This window comes from Budorcas taxicolor, chromosome 14 (assembly GCF_023091745.1).
Source record: "Budorcas taxicolor isolate Tak-1 chromosome 14, Takin1.1, whole genome shotgun sequence".
NCBI classification, from domain to species: Eukaryota; Metazoa; Chordata; class Mammalia; order Artiodactyla; family Bovidae; genus Budorcas; species Budorcas taxicolor.
This window is the reverse complement of record NC_068923.1, coordinates 89,396,703-89,421,545: the sequence shown is the minus strand read 5'-3', so window position 1 is coordinate 89,421,545 and position 24,843 is coordinate 89,396,703. Positions and strand designations below refer to the sequence as shown.

Here is a 24,843-nt window from a genome sequence, read left to right as displayed (position 1 = left end):
TGTCTTCACAACATGTAAACTGCCTTCCTCAGAGCAAGTGATCTTAGAGAGAGTAGCGAGGAGCCACGACACCTTTTTAAGACCTGCTCTTGGAAAGTACATACTGTCACTTTTATCGTATTGTATCCATTAGAAATGTCACTAAATACAACCCACATTCATTTGAAAGGGACTTAGTCTCTACTTTTTGAAGGCAGGAGTCCTGGATAAATTCATGGGCGTATTTTGAAATCTTCAGAGATGGAGAGAGATTCTTTACCAAAAGAGCTGAGGGAAACTATGAGCTGTTTAGAAAAAGAAAAGGTAGATGACAGTAAATTAAATCTGAAAGGATTGAATTATTTAATGGATAAAACAAAATGATCACGTAGAAAAACTCAAAGGCAGATAAATGACATGATCCTAGGGTGGTAATGGAGTTGTGAAGCAAAAAATAATAGAAGAAAACAAAAATGAGAAAGTAATGATTTTATCTCACATCAATATCTCAGTTCAGTTCAGTTCAAATGCTCAGTCATGTTGGACTTTTTGAGACCCCATTGACTATAGCACATCAGGCCTCCCTATCCATCACCAACTTCAAGAGCTTTCTCAAACTCATGTCTGAGTCGGTGATGCCATCCAACCATCTTATCCTCTGTCATCCCCTTCTCCTCCCACCTTCAATCTTTCCCAGCATCAGGGTCTTTTCAAATAAGTCAGCTCTTTGCATCAGGTGTCCAAAGTATTGGAGTTTCAGTTTCAACATCAGTCCTTCCAATGAACACTCAGGACTGATCTCCTTTAGGATGGACCGGTTGGATCTCCTTGCAGTCCAAAGGACTCTCGAGAATCTTCTCCAACACAACAGCTCAAAAGCATCAATTTTTCAGCTCTCAGCTTTTTTATGGTCCAAATCTCACATCCATACATGACTACTGGGAAAATCAGCTTTGACTAGATGGACCTTTGTCGGCAAAGTAATATCTCTGCTTTTTAATATGCTGTCTAGGTTGGTCATATCTTTTCTTCTAAGGAGCAAACGTCTTTTAATTTCATGGCTGCAGTCACCATCTTCAGTGATATTGGAGAGGGGGCTCCACTGTTTCCATTGTTTCCCCACCTGTTTACCATGAAATTATGGGACCAGATGCCATGATCTTAGTTTTTTGAATGTTGAGTTTTAAGCCAGTATCCACACTATATAAATGTATCTACATTTACATTATCAATATCTACATTATATAAATTGTACATCACATCTACATTATATATTGTAATTGTACATTACAATATCTACATTATATGTACATCAATATCTACATTATATAAATTGATTTTTGTGAATACTCTAGCAAGAAAATGGACAATGGACCAACAGTAAGATCCCATTTTTGCCCTGTGATGAGAACATACCCAAGCCAAGACTTATACCAAGATGACTTTGGCGCAGTGAAGAAGGATAATCACATACTCTCATATGGTGCTGTGGGAAAACTGAGAATGAAAATTAGAATATCAGTAACTTATGACACATAGTTCTAGTTATTTTATTTGTAGCAACTCATTTTCTTTTTACTACAACATCATGTGGTGGTATTAAACCAACTTTCTGGTTGAGGCACAGACTAAAGATTTTGGCCAAACCTCATAGCTCATAGGAGGCAGGAGTGTTGACTTATTCAATTGACAAGATAGGTACAGTGCCTCAGGCTAACCATACTTTCAGAGGGCCATAGGGCTTCCCTCATAGCTCAGGTGGTAAGGAATCTGCCTGCAGTGCAGGAAAATCCCGTTGGATTCCTGGGTGGGGAAAATCCGCTGGAAAAGGGATAGGCTACCCACTCCAGTAATCTTGGGCTTCCCTGGTGGCTCACCTGGTAAAGAATTTGCCTGCAATGTGGGAGACCTGGGTTATCCTTGGGTTGGGAAGATTCCCTGGAGAAGGGAAAGGCCATCCACACTAGTATTTTGGCCTAGGGAACTCCATGGATTTTATAGCTCATGGGGTTGCAAAGAGTCAGACACGACTAAGCAACTTTCACTATAATGTTTTACTGTCTTTTAAAATCAGAAAGAAAAAATGAATGCTTAGGCCGAAGAAATGTTTTAATGTATATTACCAGTATGCTATCTTTGTTTCAATTCAGTTATAAATATAATTTAAAATATTACTTTATGGAGGAAGAGGCCCAAGTAAAAGCACCTAGAATCCATGAAAATTGGAATGAGATGCTGGGTGGCAGAGGTGCGTTTTTGATTCCAGGCAATGTGACACCTACGCTGACATCCTTCCTGAAAGGTAACTTGCCAATATGTTTCAAGAGGGCTAAAATTGTTCACACCTTCAATTATTTTTAAGCATATAAATTATGACAGTAAGTTAGGACATGGGCAGTGATTCGTGAAAAGGTACTTGTAATAGTGTTCATTTGAACACCAAAGAAACATTTAATAACGAAAGGCTGGTCCAATGTCGGCTATCAACTTAGGGGCCTTGGTGAGTACTAGGAACTTCTGAATGGAGCTCAACAGAGGTGAAAACTGAGGACTCTGGAGAGCCCTAAGGAGAGCAAGAAGTGGGAGGAGGCCTCTGTGTTCGGCAGATGGAGCACAGACCTTGGCCAGCAACGTGTGGGTTTATGTCTCAGAGTGCACTTGCCAGCATGTTCCTGAGTTTATTTTTAAAGGAGCTGGACAAGCAAAAAGGTGAGGGAAAGGTCAGAGGAAACAGTACTCTTCAAAGTAGAGATGAGTACAGTCAGAAACTTTGAAGACTTTGTCCTAACAGGAGGGAAAAGCCCATCAGCATGAAAGAAGCCTTGAAGAACCGTGTTAATTTTTGTCTCAAAAGCGCTGATGAGCCAATGAAAGATTTTAAGCGGCGGAGTCATGTGCTCCAAAGTATGTGTTAGAATAATTGTGGATACAGCTTGCATGAGATCCAAGTAGGAAGTCAGAGGGTAGGAACTGATGGAGTGGAGATGAAGACAATGTGCATTTATTTAAAAGATTTTTTGCTGAATCCTACAAATATTCATGAAATGCAATGTTCTTGATACACAATTCTTTCAAAGGCTCAGTTACGATGGAAGAAAACAGAGAACCAGAAAGAAGTTTTAAAGTCAAGGGAAGCTTTCAGACACAAAAGTCTTACCTAATTATCCTGGAGAGTAGTACCAAAAGGGATCATGTTAAAGATATGCGGAGGAGGGCTTCACAGGCGGGAGCATACAGTGGAGAGGTTCACGTGGACGGGAGCAGAGACACCCGGCCTGAGACAGAGGGAAAAGAGTAAGCTTGGGTGTGGAAGTAGGTAATTTATGGAGCTTGGGTGAGGCAACTGGCACAAGTTGTAGAAATCCATGCTGGATGACCTTTATTATCTCTCTGACGTAGAGGATCAGTTCATCTGGGGAGTAACGTGGTCATTACTTTTTTATCTGCAGGGGAGCCTGGGTTCTAAAAGCAAGGCACAGAGCCAAGAGCTCTTCTCCAGACTAGTTGACTCATTAACGAGGACAACAGACCCTTCTTATGGAACTGCTGTTTGGATTAATTGCACATACACAAGCTCTTGTTTAGTATTTATCACTGTACTGTTGTGGGGTTCATTTCAGTTCAGTCGCTCAGTCCTGTCCGAGTCTTTGCGACTCCATGGACTACAGGACGCCAGCCCTCCCTGTCCATCACCAATTTCCAGAGCTTGCTCAAACTCATGTGCATCCAGTGGGTGATGCCATCCAACCATCTCATCCTCTGTTGTCCCCTTCTCCTCCCGGCTTCAATCTTTCCCAACATCAGGGCTTCTTCCAATGAGTCGGTTCTTCTCATCAGGTGGCCAAAGCGTTGGAGCTTGTGGGGTTAGGGGAGCGAATGTTTAGGTTCGTAGCAAAAGTGGACTAGAAGTCTTCTGGTATGACCATGTGCTAAAGGCAATTATTTACTCTTGCAATGGTTCTGGGCCAAACACTCAGCGAGGTCACGGAGTATTAACAGCCTCCTTTTGCGTAAAGCGATCATGGGAAAAACTCCATTGCCGCGTGAGCCTTGCTGGAAGCCCGGCACCCGTTCGGCCGCGAACCACAAAGTCCAGCCCGCAACACCCAGCTCCGGCTTCCAGAAGCCTCTTCTCAAATCTCGGCGGCGGCCCCGCCCCTTGCACAGGCTCAGGCCCCGCCCCCTGCACAGGCTCAGGCCCCGCCCCCTACCTCCCATTGGGTGGCCTTCCCCCTTCCTCGCCCGCCGCGAAGACCCGGAGGGGCGGAGTTCTCTACAGGCGGGCGAGGTGGGGGTGGGGGGGGCGCTCCCTCGCTGCGCATGCTCGCGGGGAGCCGGATTCCGGGTCCGGACTTGAAGCGCGCGGGGCCCGGGCCGGCGCGGGGCGTAGGTGGGCGGGCGCGCGCGCTCGGGGAGCGGCGCCGGCTGCGGGGGCACGCGGCGCGCTCCCGGGCGGGGAGGCGTGGGGCCGGTTGGGGGCGGTGCGAGGCCGGGGCGGGCTGGGGGGAGGGGCGGGTGTCGGCGAGCGCGGCGAGCGGGTTCCTAGTGGCTGCGGGCGGCCTGGGCTGCCGGGGCCGCCGCCTGGGTCGCTGCCGCCGCCGCCGCGCCTGCTGAGAGATGGCGGTCTTGGGCGCCGAAGGCTGAGGGCGCCCGCCTGTGGAGGAGGCGCCGCCGCCGGGGCCGCCGGGAGCCGACGGCTTCGCGCCGGGTGAGGACGCCGCGGCGCGCGGGGGCGCGGGGGCGCGGGCCGGGACCCCCTCAGGCGGCGCCCGGGGCCAGCGCGGCCCGCCCCGGGGCGGGAACCCCCCGAGGGCCGTCGGGGCCCGGCCGCAGCGCGCGGCCGGCTGTGCTCTGAGGTGGGGTCGCGGGTCCGGGCCCGAGCTGACGAGACGGGCGCCCGAGCTTCCGTGACTCGGCAGCCGCGGTCCTCGGGCTTCCTCCGCCCGCTCCCTGCCTTCTCGCCTCCCCTCAGAGCCCTCGTCCGGGGGGCTCGCTGCCCCGGCTTCCACCTCAGTTCCGCCGTCCCGAGACGAGGGTCCCCGCCTCACAACGCCTTTTTTTTTTTCCTGACATGTTATCGCCACCGGTTCTTCCCCGACTCTGCGGCTCCCCCCCGCCCCCGCCTCCCCCGCCAACACAACCCCCACCTCCACCTTTGTGACCTGCTGGGTCCCAGTGACCTTGCAGTTTTTACTCGTCCTTATCTTATTGTGACTCGGACCATTCTCCTTTTCGTCTCTTTAGACATTTAAAAATTTTTTGTCATCTGCCCATTGCTTTTTGCAGCCCTTACACCATCCGTCTTGTGCACAACCAGCCTTTTCTTTGCTCCATAGGTTTCGGAGTTGAGCTTCCTTTCCTTCACCGTGATTCTATGAAACCTTCATCACCAAAGAAGAAAAGTATATGTTACGTTTGCATTTTTGCTCTTCCAGGATAAAAATTTTTTCCAGGGGCTTTCATGTGGCTTTCTTTTCCAGTTTGATTAGTTTTTATCTCTGTGTGTAGCTAGTGTGCAAAAGATGTGAGTTTCTGCATTAAAATGTTACTGGTAATAGTAGTGTAAAGGATACATACAGTCCAAAGTTATCTTCCTTCTCTTTGGATTTTTGTTTTTTGCCTGAAATACCTGGTGTACAGTTGTATGTACATTTCTGCAAGGGTTCATGCTTATGTATAAATCCACTCTACCTGTCTCATTAAGTCTGTATGTATTATGCAAGCAAAATGGACCTTTTAAAGAAGAAGGGCATTCTTTTATTTATGTGACTTGTTTTTAGTCATAAAGTAGATAATTATCTGTGGCTGAATTTATCACTTTTCATAAATAATATTTTTTAAATTGAAAATTTAGAGTTGGGAGCTCTTCAAATTGAGAAGTGTAAAGTATGTGGGAAAACCATTCTTTCTCAGGTAGCTTATTAACATTTTCAAATGGGTCTTCCCTTATAATGCAAAACTATTTATATGACCTACAACATAGGGGCTTTGAAAGGCAGTAGCAAAAGGTTATGTTTTTGGAAGCTAAAATGTTGCCTGTACCGTCTCTGCCTTCAAGAGATAATAATCTGCTTATCCTGTGAAGGCTGAAGTTTCTTCTACTTCCTTACACGATTATTAAGCATCTACAGCATGACTGCAATGTATTTGGGGGAATATAAAGATGAGGGTGTTAACAGTTTCTGCCTTCAAGGACTAGTTAGGCAGGTAGGAAGTTCTGTACACAAATGCCTAATTTGTTTTTTAATACATAGTATTAGAAGAGTCTGAATCATATTGAATTCAGATTCAGAGGGGTTAGAGCTCACATCTTATTTGGCAAGGTAGAGTTAGAGGGGTTATTTCATAGAGCTTCGGGTTTTTTAAATCTTCAGTTTAAAGAATGACTATAGACTTTTGATAGGCTGGGAAAGGTAATCCAGGCAGAGAGAAGGGATTAAGAGAGCTCAGAGTTCATACATTTGGGGAAGAGGCAAGTATGTTTGGATGAAATAAAACTTACCAGTACCAATATAAGGGACCTCCCAAGTGGCACTAGTGGTAAAGAACCCACCTGTCAGTGCAGGAAATAAAAGAGATGTGGGTTCAATCCCTGGGTCAGGAGGATCTCCTGGAGGAGGGCATGGCAACCCACTCCAGTATTCTAGTCTGGAGAATCCCATGGACGCAGGAGCCTTGCGGGCTATAATCCGTAGGGTTGCAGAAAGTCAGACACGACTGAAGCAACTTTAATACACATAGATGGCATAATGGATAGTAAAGCTTCAAGTAAAAAATTTAACCAGCTTATGGGCTGCTTTTAAAGCTGGGCATGTAACCTTGGATTTAGTAGGCAACGGGGTTTTACAGATGATTTTTGAGTTGGGAAGGAAATGATTAAAGCTTTGTTTTCAGAGGATTAATCTGGCAACAGGTTGTGTGAATTGAAGTAGAACTTGGAGGTACAACAGACGTCATTGCTGTGGTCAAAGGTGTCAGGGTCTCAACTCTACTGGCAGTAATAGGGATGGAGGAAGGAAGTAGAATAGACAGAATTTGATAATGAGAGAGAAAAAGAAGAAAATAAAGTAACAGGTTCTGATCCAGGCTGGTTGAGAGAGCAGTGGTACCTTTTGAGCAACATCCACAGAAGCTTTATCTTCAGCCTACTTTACAGTGGTAGTTCTCAGGTAGTTCTCAACCTTTCAGGGATTAGTAACCCTTGCTGAAACTAAAGAAATCTGCTGGCCTGGAAAATTTTCATATGTACCTGTGCTTTGTGGATAATTTTCGAGGAGTCTGGACCACCTAAATCTCTTTCATGGAACCTGTGGGCCCGTGGGCTGGGAGCAGTGCTTAGAGTTACTGGGGACCTTTTAAAGCAATAGACCTTCAGATGTTTCCTATTACCAGTAAGAACCTCTGCTGTGGAGACATAGGCACATCTAGTGACAGTATCTCCTTAGACTTGTGGTTTTTCGCTTACCGAGAATTTTGACTAACTTATTTACTATTCGATTACAGAACCAAGTAATCCAAGAAGTTAAGTGATTTGTCCCAAGTGTTTCAGTTAGCAAATGGGTAAAGTAGAATCAGGAGTTGATGGACTGTGATGGTTTTCTTGTCTGGAAATGTGTACAACCGATTTATTATCAATTGAATGCAATCACTATCTTTAAGTGACCTCACCAATAGGGATCCTGGGAGGTTCCTTCCAGTTCTTAACATTTTGTGATTCTTGGGTTTTAGATTTTTACTGTCTGTACCTTTCCTATTTTCTATGTACAGGGGAGCTAGTGAGACTGATAGGTGAGTTGGGTATATGGAGATCAGATAGGAATACCAAAACAGTCATGCTCTCGTTTATTTCCTTTGTATCTCAGTTTGGGTTGGAGAGGTGGGGCTGGAGGGGAAGTAAGTGGAATAGAAAACTTTTAAGAACTTTTATCTTCTGTATTCAGGTATTCCTACTTGAGAATAGTTTTTCATTCAGGAACATTTTATTAAGTAAAAATTAAAACTTCACAGAATACTGAAGTGCGGAGACCTAGTCAGTGTTTTTTTTTCTTTGGATTAAGTAGCTAACGCTGCCTGTTATGGTTAAAGCGTAATTTGATTAGTAAACGGTTGACTTTTCTGCCTCTATAGGATTGTCTTCCTGGTAGGGAACCAGAGTAAGTTATTACACAGTATAGCTCTGGAAACTGATTCCATAATTGTTAGAAAGGCTGGGATCTTTTTTATTCTTTCTATAAAAATATGATGTAATAATAACAAGCACTATAAACCAATAATTTAGCCTTAGTGGTGGTTATTGAAATAACTAGCTAGTAATCCATGGAGAAGGGCGTGGCAACCCACTCCAGTATTCTTGCCTGGGGAACCCCATGGACAGAGAAGTCTGGCGGGCTACAGTCTGTGGGGTTGCAAGGAGTCGGACACGACTGCGGCGACTTAGCATGCATGCACACACGCAGCTAGTAATACACAGTGGAGGAAGAATGTCTGATAAAAAGCACATACAGAGGTGGTTTTTTTACCCCTTGCTGGTGCTAAGAAGAATACCATATTTTATATATTACAGTCTTTTACACTTTTTCATCATGGGTTATATGTCATCATTTGATTCTCATGACAACTGAGCAGTAGGTGTGTCAGGAATAATTGCCTTTTAGATGAAGACAGTGAAGCTCAAAGAAGTAAAAAAACGTGAAGTTTCCAGGGTATATGGCTAGCAAGCTTGCAAGTGGCTAAAATTAGGACTAGAGCTAAAACCCATCTTTTTGTTCCTGAGTCAGTATTCTTTTCCCGTCAACTATTCATCTGAAATGGAAATTTAACTGAAGATTTTATGTGAGGAGTTTGAATTTACCTGTTTGGAACCTGTGGTAAACTTTTTTACTAAGAAACAACTTTTTTTACTGTGTAGATCTGAGCTTGTCTGTTTCTTCCTTTGTGTTAAAATGGTGCCTTCATTGTAGTTGCTATTGGTACGTAAATTTGAAAATTTTAAGTATTTATCACAAGTAGTTACCCTTCTATCAAGGAAAAAGCAAAAGGTGATTTCTTGTCTGAAAAAGTACATTGGTGAAATGTAGATATTAATTTCCTTTTGAAAATCTGTTGGTTTTAATTCACCTGTTTTTATAAAACTTTTTATAAAAGAAGTTTGTTCTTTTATAAACTTTTTTTAATGAAGCTTTGTCTATGAAGATTTGTATTTTGGGAGCATATAAATCAGGATCTAATTTTCAAAAGTGTGTCATGATACTTCACAGTTTTTGCCAGTATGTAAGAAGTTTTATCATTTAAAAAGTTTACCTTAAAAGCTCTTAGGATACATTTCAAATTCATACGTTTAAATGACTTTTGGGGCGTATATTTTGTAAAGCCATTTGTCAGGTAATTCCTAAGATTTGTTAGGAATTTACTGTCTAGGTCTGACGAACGTAGACAGCATATTAAAAATGAGAGACGTTACAAAGGTCTGTCTAGTCAAGGCTTTGGTTTTTGCAGTAGTTGTGTGGATGTGAGAGTTGAACTATTAAAAAAGCTGAGCACCGAAGAATTGATGGTTTTGAACTGTGGTGTGGGAGAAGACTCTTGAGAGTCCCTTGGACTGCAAGGAGATCCAACCAGTCCATTCTAAAGGAGATCAGTCCTGGGTGTTCATTGGAAGGACTGATGTTGAAGCTGAAACTCCAGTACTTTGGCCACCTGATGCGAAGAGCGGACTCATTTGAAAAGACCCTGATGCTGGGAAAGATTGAGGGCGGGAGGAGAAGGGGACAACAGAGGATGAGATGGTTGGATGGCATCGCTGACTCGATGGACATGGGTTTGGGTAAGCTCTAGGAGTTGGTGATGGACAGGGAGGCCTGACGTGCTGCGGTTCATGGGGTCGCAAAGAGTCGGACACAACCGAGCGACTGAACTGAACTAAGAAAGACCTGCGTCTGCCTTAACTCTCCTAGAGCCTGTCGTTTGCTCACAGCACTCTGCGGTGTCCCCACTGCCTGGCTGGCCGGGGGCTCAGGGCTGGGCGGGCAGGACCGCGAGGATGGCCCTGGAGCCTGCGCTCTGGGTTCAGGGGAGCTGAGGGGAGATCCTGACCGCAGGAAGGGCATGGACTTCGTCTTCTGGGATCGTGTGAATAGTTTGGATTGTGATAATTTACCTGTGTCGTTTTTTCTGGGTTTTAAACAAAAGAGGCAGAGGTTACTTCTTCCTGTGTAACAAACGTGAAACTAAGTGACTAAACAACCAGGTTTTTGGGGGGAGGTTTTTGGGGGTTTTCTTTTTTGTTCTTTGTTTTTGGTTCGCAGGCTCACTCTCCCGGGCTGGACCACTTGAGCAGTTGCACTGGTTTTGCTGGTAGTGGCTTTAATGGCTAGCATTCAATTAGGTGCTGGTCTTCTCTCTCTCTCTCTTCCTCTGTCTCATTTACCACACAGTCTTGTCTCAGGGCTGATTTTCTCCATGTAGCCTTTCCAGGATTGCTGGCCTCACATAGTGGCTAAGGGCTTCCAGGAGTGCAAAAGCAGAAGCCACCAGACCTTCTTAAGGCATAGGCTTGGAACCAGCCTAGTCTTATTTCTGCCACATTATGTTGGTTGAAGCAGGTCACAGGTCCAGCCCAGATTCAAGGGAAAGGGACTAGACAAGTATGTGAATCCCGGGAATCGGGCTTCTGGAAAACTGTTCTGGAGGCTGAGACTTGAGCTGCCTGGTACTTTTAGTTCTTGGAGTCTGGGCCACTCAGATGGAAAGCTGAGTCTCAAGTGCAAATGATAGTGTGTTTGGCTTGTTACACAGATGGGAATAGCCAGTCGTCCTGGGGTAGGAAAGAAGAGAAAGTTTGGGATCTCTGGGGTTTGACCCAGTGTGCCACCATAATGGGCAGGATCGACTGGCTGTACTTCAGGGTAAGAAAGTTCTAGATCCAGAGCTCAGGCCCCTCTGAAGCAGTGATTTACCCAGGTTAACCGTGTACATCAGACAAATCCCAGTCAGCATCCTGTGCATTAAATAGGCAGAGGTCCGTTAGCCCTTGTGATTCGATGCCAGACCAGGGGTAGCAGAGCTCTTGTCCTTGACTAGCCTTGAGCAAACTGGTGCCTCACAAATAGTATTCTGTTTGCAGTGTTGGGGAAAGTTTAGGATAAGCCACCCTTTCTTGGAGAGAGTGTTATAATGGAGAGAATATTCTTTCCTTATAAAGACTGGAATGGAAGTCCTGTCTCCTTAGCAGTATATAAAGAATAGTAAGGCAGTGCTTATCCTTCCCGGGAACAGGTAGATTCATTGATTGCTACCTAGAGTGTTCTCATCTTATCTGTATCTCACTGTCACTGTCTCAGTAGTATCTTTTTTTTTTTTAAAATTCGAGTTATATGCTAAGTAATATTATGGCTAACTATGGAATGAAGAAAATAAATGTATGTATGTTGTTATTATAGCTTCTGCATAGAATAATGAATCAGTATATTTCATTTGAAGAATTTAGGTGTAGATTTAAAGCATTTTTTAATTTTGAGTAGATTTCTGCCTCCTGGTACAAATCTCTCTGCAAATTTCTGAGTATAGTAGGATGTTGGCTCTTGTGGGCACAACTTGGTAATTGAGTGTACGTACTGAGAAACATTATTTATATAAATAGGAGCAGCTAGGGCACAGAGAAAGGTGTAGATCGAATTACCTTAAGGTGTTTCTTTATGGCCCTCCTCCCTGTCCTAAATTACATGAGTGGTTTAAAAATGTGCTAGCATTAACAGAATTGCTGGTGTGATAGCTTTTTATTTAAGGAAAACAAGTTCTTTGATAGCTGTTTAGTATACCTGTAATTAGGACCACACGGGACGGGTAGAAGCAAACTGACTTGCGTCCTGACTTGAAGTCCGATACTCCTGTCGTACCTTAGCTCCAGCTTGCCACGGTGAACCACGCTTTGTGTTTAGTTAGTATGGGGAGGAGAATTAGTCAAATGAGCTTGCTCTGTATAAATTAGGGCATACTTACTTTACCTTAGAAGTAAATAAATTAGATCTTTCTGCTCTTAAAGTCAGTTTAAGAATTAAAGGCATGCATTCTTGCACGTGGTCAGGAGCTGTAGCTTTAGATTCAGGCATACCTGAGCTCTGTCAGTGATGGTTAATAGGAGTGTTACCTCAGTTTCTTCTTCTGTAAAAGGAAAAAAAAATATCTTCTGAGTTTTTGTAAGGATTCATTGAAATGCTATTTATAAAGCAGAAAGAAAATGTGGTCCATTGGACATTAGCAGCCCTTGAACCATTTTTACTGCCCTCAATTCATTATTATTAACAAGTTGAAAACTTTCTGTGAGCCACTCATTTCTCAAGGACAGATGTAGTTTTGTTTGAAATAGGCAGAGCTGCATGTCAAATCTCACCTCTTAGCTTAAAAAATAAGTTGCAGAAAGGTTAAGAGTAAATCTGAGAAAGATACTGACTCAGCATGGCTGCAGTATATCAGCTGGTGATGGTTTGGCTGTACACTCTGGGAACAAGAAACTTCACACCGTCATTGGACGAAATACAGGGTGGGTCATAAGTTGTTGAGGTGCAGTCCCTGTATCATGGTTGTCTGGTATACCAACATATTGGTTAAATGTAGGTTCTGTACTCTTCAACATCTTGTGGTATGGTGCTAGTGGAGCTCAGGAATCTTCATTTTTAGTAAATACCTCAGATAATTTTGTACAAGTTAGTCTGAGAGCTGTTGGTATAAACTGAATGGATAATTTGGGGTTCTGATTTTCTTTGAGACCATTTTTTAACCTATAGGGTTCAATAAATTGTTGTTCAGTTGCTCAGTCATGTCCGACTCTTCACAGCCCCATGGACTGCAGCACACCAGGCTTCCCTGTCCTTCACCATCTCCTGGAGTCTGCCCAAACTCATGTCCACCGAGTCAGTGATGCCTTCCAACCATCTCATCCTCTGTCGTCCCCTTCTCCTCCCGCCTTCAGTCTTTGCCAGCAAATATCGGTCTTTTCCACTGAGTCAGCTCTTTGCATCAGGTGGTCATGGTATTGGAGCTTCATCTTCAGCGTCAGCCCTTCCAGTGAATATTCAGGGTTGATTTCCTTTAGGATTGACTGGTTTGATTTCCTTGCAGTCCAAGGGACCTTCAAGAGTGTTCTCCAGCACCACAGTTTGAAAGCATCAGTTCTTAGGTGCTCAGCCTTTTTTATTGTCCAGCTCTCAGATCTGTACATGACTACTGGAAAAACCATAGCTTTGACTGTACGGACCTTTGTTAGCAAAGTAATGTCTCTGTTTTTTAATATGCTGTTTAGGTTTGTCATAGCTTTTCTTCCAAGGGGCAAACATCTTTTAATCTCATGGTTGCAGTCACTGTCCACGGTGATTTTGGAGCCCAAAAAATACATATGTATAATGTAAATTCAAGGAGAACTTAGCATCTGAACCTTTCAGATAGTTGTCCGGCTTCCCAAGTAGCTCAGTGGGTGAAGAATCCGCCTGCAATGCAGGAGGTGAGGGTTTAATCCCTGGTCTGGAAAGATCCCCTGGAGGAGGAAATGGAAACCCTTGCCAGTATTTTTGCCTGGAAAATCCCATGGAGAGAGGAGCCTGGTGGCTACAGTCTGTAGGGTTGCAGAGAGTCGGACACAACTGAAAGACTGAGAATGAGCAAGAAAATTGTCAAGGACTTGGTCCAAGCAACCTGTAGAAACCTAATAATAATAATTACAGTGAGAAGCAGGCTAAGCCTAATACATAGTAAGTACAGTGAGAAGCAGGCAAAGCCTAATACATAGTAAGTACAGTGAGAAGCAGGCAAGACCTAATACATAGTAAGTACAGTGAGAAGAAGGCAAGACCTAATACCTAGTAAGTACAGTGAGAAGCAGGCAAGAGAAGTAACCCTGAAAAGAGGCACCCATCACAATTCCTTGTTTAAAAAAATTCCCTATATTTCTACAAAATAAGTTTTTATGAATGAAAGTATTTCCTTTTTAAAAAATGCCTTAGCTGAAACAGTTAAGTTAGATACTATGATTATTTGTCCAGTAATCTTAACTGCTTTTCACTTAGTTAAGATAAACTAAGTTACTCAGAAATGGAGATTTTGAATGAAGTGTGTTTAATTTGCAATTTGGTCTTTTGGGTAGAAGGTAGTTTGAAAGGGGGCCGTGATGTGTCTTTTGTAGAGAAAAGCCATTGCCTTGAATAAAGATATTGATTTGAGAAGAAAGTCATGAGAGAAAGTTTAAATTTTAAATTTATCAATCCAAAAGAAAAAAAACAAAGCCTTGAAGCTTCTTTTGTCTGACTTGTGCTTAGAGCAGTGGTCCTGACGACTTGCGTCTGTGTGACTGACCCTCCTCAGTCCTGTGATCCTCTCCCTCCTTGGAACAGCAGGTCTTTACACTGGGGCTGTTCCCGGAAAAACTTAAGCTACGTATCAACCTTATTTTTATCGTCTTAGTACATTTTGTGGTTAAAAAACACGCTAAACCCATGATTCTTTCTAAATTTGAGTGGAAAGGATCAGTTGGCATTTGTTTAAGGAGCCTGTTGTTTTTGTCTGTTTCCACTGACTGACCAGTTCTCTGGGAAGCAAAACGACAATAAACTCATCTCTTTTTGTCCTTTGAGCTGTGAAATGTGTTGATGTTTAGATGTGACTACCCAGAAAGGAAAGTGTACATCATACTCAGGAATTTCAATGTGCTACATTAGAAATTTTTGGTAATTATAATTTGTTTAAAAAACTTTCATTGTGACTTAATTTTCCTGTGAAGTATTAGCTAAACTGTTTAAGAGCTTAGGCCTTCAAGTTAAACACACCTAGACTTGAGTTCTGGCATTTATTTATTGGTTTGGCTTCCCAGATAGCTCAGCTGGTAAAGAGTTGGCCTGCAATGCAGGAGATCCAGATTCAGTACCTGGGTTGGGAGTATCTCCTGGAGAAGGGATAGGCTACCCACTCCAGTATTCTTGCCTGGAAAATCCCCATGGACAGAGGAGCCTGGCGAGCTACATAGTCCGTGGTTGCAGAGAGTCAGTCACGACTGAGACTAAGCACACGGCACAGTGACCTTGGTGAAGATGGCCTTAGATTAAGCCCTGGTTTCAGTGTGTGTGAACTGGGTATTCACATGTAGAATGGTAATAGTAATAATACCTATTCGTAGACTTATTGCATGACTTAAACCTGACACTTAGTACTGAGTAAATATTCACTAGGATGGGTTTATACCTTGTTTTTGGTGTCAAATGTGTTATAGAAATAATTTTCTTTTAAATTTTAGAAATGTGTAATTACTCCATATTCTCTGTTATATAAAACCCCAATAAAGTCTTACGGCAGCACTGTATACTTTCCTTGGCAAATGTTTAGTTATGGATAAATGAGGAGAGTAGATAGTCACATATCTGATCAAATTTTGCTGCCAGATGAGTTCAGGTCAGTTTGGTTTTTGTCACCAAATGAGTTACAAAGTTAAGTTTGTAAGAATGGGGATATCTGCAAGTTCATACTTAGCAGCCTGGTTTAAAATTCCTTGTAAAAAGTAAACTAGCACTGTGTTCTGTTACTGGAGTAGCCGTAAAGCATCTTGAAATCATGTAATCGTAGAGAGTTTAGCGGTACTGTGTACCTCGCAAGTGATTCAGTGTGGTTTTGATCTGATTCTTACTACAGATGTGGGCAGTTTGCTTTGTATCACTTTGCAGCATGGTCATGTGATGGACGTGCTCCTCAGCCTGCTCTCCTCTGTACTGTTGTGGAAGATTGGATATGGCAGAAAAATAATGGAGTTTCTCAGAGTAATTGAGAGTATTACTGGAGTGGTGGTGGTGATGGGAAGATGTTTAGGAAGTTACCAGTTATTAGGCATCTTCTCTATTTCATTTTGGAAACAATTCCAGTTTCTTATAGTTAATGTTAACACTTTTCCCCTTCACAAAAAGCCATCTTCATTTTACAGGTAAGAAAACCAAGCCTCAGAGAGGGTGGTGAATACAACCGAGTAGGAGAATTCAAGTCTGGACTCTGCTGACATTACCCAGCATGCTCTTCTCCCACTAGGAACTGGCTGTTTGGAACTGGAGAGTTAGCAGACCTCCACGGCTGCTTATCTGCTGGGAACTCGGGAGCCTTCATGTATTTAGAGACAGGCAGGCCGTGTTGTGGGGTGAATGTCACTTTGGGTTGTGCTGTCTAGTGACCAGTGCACGGCAGAGGAGTGCTGGCCTCAGCAGCCGGCCTGGGTGTGGCCTTGACATTAGGAACCTTTCTGTATGTCCCTCGGCAGGTCTCTGAATCACCTTTCAGCCTCAGCTTTGGCCCTGATTGGTGCCTCGGTGCTTTTTGCTGCTTCAGAGCAAATACTGTGTATTTGAAAAATACCAAGCCTTTAACATTTTTGAATTTGGAGGAAAGTTTTATAGGCACATATTATTAAAATGCTGCACTTTGAAAGAAATGACAGATTATTGATGGAAATGTTTGTCATTTTGAAATCTGAGATGTTACATGATGTAATTACATGAAATTTGATCTTTGAAGAGTGAGAATGTCATGTTGCCCTGGATGTTTTTTCCTGGAATACATGGAAATAATTTATTAAACACAGTCCCAGCAATCTACCTTCTTCATTGTTAATGTGTTTATGCTTTTTACACATTCCTTGTTTTAAAATACTTTTTGAGCTTTCAGGGAAAGCATTTTTAGTGACCTAGCTTAAAAGCCCCACAAAACCACCCTATTATAAAGTTGCTTAAGTGATAAAATAGTAAAAGAACAGAACATCAGGTTGATATAGCAGACTGTTCATGTTGAGTCTGGGGTTTAGCTCAGCATTTCTTTTTTTACTATCCGTTTTGTAACACAGATGTAGTGAAAGAGCATTGGCTTTGACCCCAGGAGATCTGGGTTCAAAATTCTGACTTTCACCAGTTTTGTAACCCTGTACAATTTACTTAAATTCCTAAAACCTCATTTTCTTTACCTGCTAGAAGAAATAGTAAAGACTGTGAAGGACATTAGAGATAATTTTGGGGTTTTTTTTTTTTTTTTTGGCAACATAACAGATAAATAATAGGAACCTAATAAATGGTCATTGTGTTTCTTACTATTTTTGGAGTCAGAGACCCGACGATTCAGATTGCAGGTTTAAGATCGGCCATGTTTCTGTGTCGTTTCGGTGCCCCGCTCACGTGCTGCCCAGCTGCCAGTCTCGTAGCTAGGCTCTGTCATCTTATTCTTCTGCCTAGGGGGGTATATTTATGAAGCTTTTTTTTTAAAGTATTATCTTAAATTGATTCTATAGGTTTAGAACCCAAGTTTTAAGATGCTGTTATTTGATTTTTCTTTTAATTGACTTTATGCACCACAGGAATGGGAAACCAGCCTTCTACTGATACTCACTAAGGTGTAGGGAAAATGACCAACTGCAAACATTTTTCTGCTTGAAAAGCTTTGGTTAAAAAAAAAAAAAAGCTTTGGTAATTTGCCATTACAAGCATAATATTGTGTAAGAAATTGTGCAAATTAGAAACTATGTCATTTGCATTTTGGTGTTGTTTACCTTTGTTGATGGAAATACATTTTAGTATCAATTCTTTTAAAATGGTAGTAGGAATTATCTCTCTAAATTAAGAATAATTATGAAAAATAATGTTAGTCAATAAGTAAAAATGTTTTCTTTTTTCATTTTTTGTTTTTAGTGTCCTGAAGGAGGGAATGGAGCAGCGAGCTAAGGAAAGATTCTTGTGATAGAAGGAAGACACAATAATAGTGCTGGAGTCCTGTGTTTTTGTTTTTAAGGACTGTAACTGTTGCCTTGAAAATCAAAATAGTTGCTGCTAAATTTGATGAGTATATTTTCTTCCTCATTAATGTTTTCTAGTGGGTAGAGTACAGACATTTTAATATTCTTTCCTTGAAGTGAAGGAAAATTATTAATGTAGTATTTTGGAAAGTTGGTATAAGATACTCGATTATATTTTTAAAAGGTGCGCTTCCCTGGTGGCTCAGAATGTGTAGTATCTACCTGCAATATAGGAGACCCTGGTTCGAACCCTGGTTTGGGAAGATCCCTTGGAGAAAGGAATGGCTACCTACTCCAGTATTCCTGCCTGGAGAATTCCCATGAACATAGGAACCTGGCGGGCTTCAGTCCATGGGGTCACAAAGAGTTGGATGGGACTGAGTGACTGACACTTTCTTTTAGACAGCAACATCACCATCTTGTGGCCTTCTAGAGAATTGTTGCCAAAGGTATACTGTGAAAACTACAAGCATCAATTAAGTCGTTCTCTGATGTTGGCCAAGGACTCAGTCAAATTTGTGTTCAGTACCTCTTACTATATGTAAGTGGGAGATGGGAGTTAGAAAATAAAATGATTTGTACCGCTTTGAAAAAATAATTGATATTGGAGGAAAACAACAGTATAAAAATGGAAACAGTTGCGAGTTGAGTTAATGTAAAGATTGTGGATGATTGCTACTCTGTTTTCATGAAATAGGCAGTGTTTATAGTCAAGCAGTTCTGAGCTAGAGAAATCTCAATGTGTTCTGTCCTCCATTGCTGAATTAATAAGATTACAAGGCCAGAGAAGTTTTGATGCCCTGTCTCATTCAGTCATTTAGTGAGACTTTATCTCGAGCAGTGTTGGCTAAGCTGGTGACTCTTAGGAGTATTTTCTACATGAATTTTTATATGTAAAAAATGAGTGTTTTCTACATGAATTTTTATCCTTTTTTCCTTCATTTTGGAAGTAGTTTTAAAAGGGAAAAAAAAATCAATTTGAGAAGTACTGTACTTCACTTAAGAGAGCACTGAAAAACTAAATAAAGCTATTTGATTTTATGCCTGTAGTTTCCTTAGTTGTTTTTTAAGATTCATTTTGTTGACAGTAAGTATCCAAATATAATTATCTAAATAATATTAAGCACTCCTGTGTGCCAAGCTTTGAGGGAGGCATGGTGAATAGGCCAGGAGTTCTCTGCACTCTTGGAATTTACAGTCTAGAATGAAGTGAGAAAAATAAAGCTATTTTGATTAACACAAAAGTTTGAAATCAAAGATCCTGGGGGAAAATAGCTATAACTTAGGGTAAAGACTAATATTTACCATGTGTCAGGCACTGCAAAGTGCTTTTGGTATTTTTTTCTCAGTGTCACCTGTTTATTTTGGAATTTTGCTTTCGTTTTTGCATATGTATACAAATAAGTTTTTGTGGAAGCTCTGAAATATCTCTGTGGACAGTAGTAGATTGGTACAAAAGTAATTGTGGTTTCAGACCATAAATTTTAAATTGTTTTACTAGGCTTAGACACATCTTTATGAATCAAAATAGGAACCGTTACAATCAACACATTTTTGCCTTTGAGAAGTAAGTTTGTTTATTGCTGTAGCATAAAAATTCATGCTTCAGGATTTAAGAAACTCTTGGAAAGCATTTTCTGCTTCCTGCTGGTTGTGGAAGCGTTTTACCTGCCAAAAGTTGTTGAGATGCTTGAAGAAGTGGTAGGTTGGTTGGTGAGAGGTCAGGTGAATATGACAGATGAGTCAAAACGTCATAGCCCAGTCGTTCAACTTTTGAAGTGTTGGTTGTGCAACCTTCAGTCAGACGTCCTTGTGGAGAGGAATTGGGCCCTTTCTGTTGACCAACGCCGGCTGCAGGCGTTGGAGTTTACAGAGCATCTCATTGATTTGCTGAGCATACTTTTCAGAAGGAATGGTTTCGCCAGAATTCAGAAAGCTGTAGTGGATCAGACCGGCAGCAGACCAGTGACCACTGACCTTTTCTTGGTGCAAGTTTTGCTTTAAGGAGTGCTTTGGAGCTGCTTCTTGGTTTAACTACTGAGCTGGTCATTGCCTGTTGTATAAAATCACTTTTCATTGCATGTCACAATCTGATGGAGAAATGGTTTGTTGTTGTGTAGAATAAGAGATGACACTTCAAAAATGATGATTTCTTTGATTTTCAGTCAGCTCATGAGGCACCCACTTACTGAGCTTTTCACCTTTCCAGTTTGCTTCAAATGTGGAATGACCATAGAATGGTCATTGTTGAGTTCTTTGGCAACTTCTCAGGTAGTTGTAAGAGGATCAACTTTCTTCGATGACTGCTCTCATTTGGTTATTGTCCACTTCCGATGACCAGCCACTATGATCTTCATCTTCAAGGTTCTCATGTCCTTTGGAAGACTTCTTGAACCACCACTGCACTGTGTGTTTGTTAGCAGTTCCTGGGCCAAATGCATTCATGGTGCAAGTTGTCTCTGCTGTTTTCTGACCCATTTTGAACTTGAATAAAAAAAAAATCACTTGAATTTGCTTTTGGTCTAATATCATTTCTGTAGTCTAGATATCAATTAAATGACAGGTAATAGTTATTAGCAAAAAAATCATAAAGTGAGAAATGAGCATTAAAATGATGTATAACATAACCACATTTACTGAAGAATGTAATCCATTATCAAATGACAAAGTTCAACAATGCAAAACCACAATTACTTTTGCACAAACGTAATACGAGTGGTCTGGCTCGTACGGGTTTGCTAGGCTCTTGTAACTTGGTCTTGGCACCTCACCAGCACTTACAGCATTTCATTGGGAAAATCTGTACTGTGTTCTAAGTAGCTGTCTTTTCCCCAGACTTTTAGAGTCTGCTTTATGTATAATTTGGGGATTAGCTTATGACTTCTGAATTCTGAATAGTTAGGGACAGAAAATATTGAGTTTCATGAGCTCTTCTCTTGTTAATATATTTTTGGATATTTGAGTATTTAATAAGTCAAATGAACATTTTGGGTAACAATTATCCTCTACTTTTGTATTGAACATTTTTTTATTGCGACTTTATTGTAGGCTGTGGAGATGCCGTCATGTTGGTAAGGTTGTGCATGGACTTGGTGCTCAGAATTATCCGAGCCAAGATGCGAGGGGCCACAGGTGGTTTATGGTCCCGCCTGTATAGGATTTTAACATTTTAATATAAAAGTGTCAGTTCTATGCTATATAAGTATACTGTTTAACATAGCCACTCTTACCATTTCTACAGGCTAAAGATTTTATTCATTGTGAATCTTCATTTAGCACACGTGTTTTGAGTGTGTAGTAAGGGCTGAACAGTGGGCCAGGGGCTGGAATTATAAAGATGAGAATTAATAAATAAATTTCCAGTGTAGTGGGGGCAGATAAAGAAAAACATGGTTACAGTGCTATGTTTGCTTGAGCTGAATCTTGTGGGATGATTAGAAATTACGTAGATGAGCAGTAGGAATAACGTGTAGGAAGTCACTGGTGCCCAGATGTGTCTGTGAGAAGCACTTAGGGCCTGCTGGCGGAGTCCCCTGGCAATTCTGATGTGCAGCTCAGTTGAGGAAAGCTGGTAGTGGATTAGAAATGTGTCATTAGTGAGCTTTGGATAAAGAGCTTTTCTTTTCTTTTCTTTTTTTTTTTTTTTGGAGAAAACCAGTTATTCTCTAGCTGAATTTTAATGAACAGAGGTGGCAGAGACTGTGTGTATACTTAATGCAGCTGAATAACCACAAATATTATAGTTTGTTAGTAGCTAGAATAGACTTGTTTCTCGTCTAGACCTAAGCTCCAAGCAGTTCTGTCATGGCTTTACTTGTAAGCGTGAACTGTGAAGGTGGATTGGAAGGAAAGGAAATCACCCGGGGATGGGCGCTGCTGCCTGCCTTGAGTCCTTATCTACCACGTCCCTCGTAAAACAGGGATTGTTGTCTGCGTTTGTTGACCGTTGTATTCCCCAGTGCCTGAGTGCCTCCTTCACCGAGGGACTTGGCAGTTAATCCCCTCCTTAACTTTCCAGTTTCGGAGATACCTGCATTTTCACCCATTCTTTTCTCTCTCTAGTTTCAGTTGTAAGGACTGTGTTTCTGTCTCTGTGTTAAATCTCAGCCAGTGCTTCTCAGAGATCTTGCCTTAGCAATCATTGTCTTCTCCGTGACGTCAGCATCTTCCTGCCTGAAAGCACATTCAGGTCTCTTCTGTCTGAATGTACAAAGCTGTGCACCCCTCCCTTTAAGACTGCATCTCTTTTCCTTTATTATCAGGCATCTGAAGAGGTTTCTGGATGTTGATTTGCTTCTGAAGCTTGGCCTCTGGGCCTCCCACTCCATTAAAATTGCCCTTGCTGAGGGCCTGGTGGCATCCCTGTAGTCTAGTAAACTGTTTTCTCTTTTACGGATCTTACTGGAGTACTTGCTGGGCTGAGCCACTCTTTTTCTCCTTCAAATTCTTAAACTTTTGTTTTTTCTCGATTCTGTGCACAGTCCACATCTACTGTTCCGCCTTTCAATATTGCTGTTCCCTAGGTGCTATCTGTACTGCTGATTGTATGCCAGTGGCCTTTCCTGGGTGAAAGACCACCTGTCGCAGCAGGTGGCTTCAGTTGGTTCCTGAGCTCCTGCTTATGGGATGTCATGCAAACATTTACCTCCAGCATCTATTTTCTGAGCTCTGTCTTAATTGGTCAGTAATAATTTTGGGGGGCTTTCGCTCAGTCAGGCTTTAGCCTGGGTTCTGGGAATGAATAAGAGAATTTCTGCCCTTGGAGGTAGATACAAGGTTGGAGATAGAAGTAAGAGGGTAAAATAACTGAACATAAATGAGGATTACTAGGAAAGATAAAATAGGGTGAGGTGGTAGAGTTGAAGGAGTGGGGCTCTTTCTGTGCCTGGGCTAACGAGATTCTTTTTGGATGGGTTATATTTGAGTGGAGACCTGAGGCTGAGAAGGTAGCCGAGGGACTGTCAGATGGAGCAGGGAAAACAAAAGTGCAAAGAGCAGTAGAGAGGTGCGAGTTGCAGGGGCAGCAGGCCACATGGAGCCAGGTTTGAGTTTGGGTTTTTTGGAGTTAGAATGAGAGACCTTTGGAGAGTGAAAGAGCTTTTGCGATGATCCTGCTTTGGAAAGCTCGCTCTGACCCTGGATCGGGGATGGATGTGAGGGCACGCAGGCATATGACGTGAGAGGAGGAGTCGAGAGGCGGGCCGGGAGACCACGTGCTGCAGTCTAGGTGAGAAATCATGAAGCTTGGAGAAGAAGGTGATATTGGAGATGGTGAGAAGTAATCTCTTTTATCCCTGCATCTGATTAGTCCACCAGTTATTACAGATTCTGGACTTACTGTCTCTGCTGCTTCCTCTGTTTTTAGTTCCTTTCCAGCCTAGCCCACTGTCAGGCTCCCCTCGCAACACTGTTAGAGCAGTTCTTCCAGAGTGGGAGACCTTCCCTGATGAAAATGCACTGGTGCTCAGTGGCTTTCTCAGTACTCTTTAGGGGCAGCTGCTTTCTCGCTCCCTTAAGGGCTCATCTCTTGAGACTCACTCTCCACAAACTTTCCTGAGCGGAATCAGTGATGTTTTCACTGTCCATATTGGTGGTCTTCTCTGAGTGTGGAAGGGCTTGAGAGCACTCTTTCCTCTTGTATGGACAGCCTGACGAAGGAGTCCCGCACCGCTCATCTCCGCTGTTGACCATCTCTCAAGCCTTTCCAGGCGCCTCGTCACTGTCGCACAGAATCTGACTTAGATGCCCCCTGCTGCTGCTGATCAGTCATCAAGGCATGTCTGACTCTTTGTGACTGCGTGGACTGTAGCCCACCACGCTCCTCTGTCCGTGGGATTTCCCAGGTGAACATACTGGAGTGGGTTGCCGTTACCTTCTCCAGAGGATCTCCCCAACCCAGGGACGGAACCCACGTCTCCTACGTGGGCAGGCGGATTCTTAACCACTGAGTTGCTGCTCCTGGGGAAGCCTGCCCTTCCTCTGTATTTCTGCTATATTCTCTGCACCGCCCTGTCAGCTTGACGCTGCTCATTGCCTTGTCTGTTTTTACGGCTAAGTTATAAACTCACGGAGGGCAAAGAGCATATCAGAGATGAGTTTTGTATTCCTAGTGTCTAACATACTACCTGAAAACATGCATTAGTAGATTTATGTGCTGAATGACTTAATTCAGAAGTGTTAAAAGTTGCCTACTTTGATTATTGATTTGATTATTGATACCTACTTTGATTATCGGATACCTGCTACCTGCGTTGTTTACTGATCAGCTCTGTTTCGTCCCATGGCAAATTGATTGACTTTTACTGGAAAAGTTAGAGGCCTGAGTCAGGATTTCATTAGGGAGTGCGTGGAGGCCTGGTCCGTGTTTATTGAGTGGATCTCTGTCTGACGGTGCAGAGAGCTGCAGGAGAGAGTGGGTGTGAGGTGGCCGTTTGGTCACGGAAGGAGAGGGAGATGTTTCAGCAGAGGGTGAGGCGGCAGCCAAACTGCACGGGTGCAGAAGTGGGCAGAAGGTGAGAAAGAATGTTGGCTGTTCCTTTAAGAGGTTATTTGATCAAAGCATTTGGTTTTTCTTCTTCTTGTCTTCTTGTTTTTTTAAATAACATAAGCCTCAGGTCAATTTGAGGGCCGAAAAGAAGAGGGTATAAATGGGAGGAGAGAGTATATTTAGGAGGTGAAAGACGTGTAGGTACTCAGTCACTTTGGAAAGGAGGGTAGTCTTCATTTTCAGAGACTCAATACTAGGACAGGGTATTGCATAATATATTCTTATAAGAATCTCCCTCAGAAATTAGTTAAAATATGGTAGATGGAGTGATTGTCTCAGAATGCCAAAGAGTTGAGTTTAAAAGCAACCTCACTCACTGTTCAGAAAAATTTATTGATAGAATTGCAATAAGCAAGATTATATTTTTCTATAAATGCTTTTTCATTGTCTTATATTTAGTGTTTTCCTGTGTTATGTGCTTAATAATTTAGTATTTATATATCACTTTATAATTCACAAAGTGCTGGTATAATAATAGTAATTTCTCCTAAGACATCTGCTGCTGAGAGAGGTTAAG

General features: G+C 42.4%; 1 protein-coding gene across 6 annotated transcripts in view; it reads left to right on the top strand.

Annotated features, from left to right (window-relative positions):
* Positions 1–4,563: 4,563 nt before the first annotated feature.
* WWP1 (WW domain containing E3 ubiquitin protein ligase 1) overlaps positions 4,564–24,843 on the top strand; it is a 139,468-nt gene continuing 119,188 nt past the window's right edge. For all 6 annotated transcript variants that reach the window (XR_008200604.1, XM_052652077.1, XM_052652074.1 and 3 more), the window contains exon 1: positions 4,564–4,687. The gene's annotated coding sequence lies outside the window, so the exon portion shown is untranslated. The remainder of the gene's footprint in view (positions 4,688–24,843) is intronic.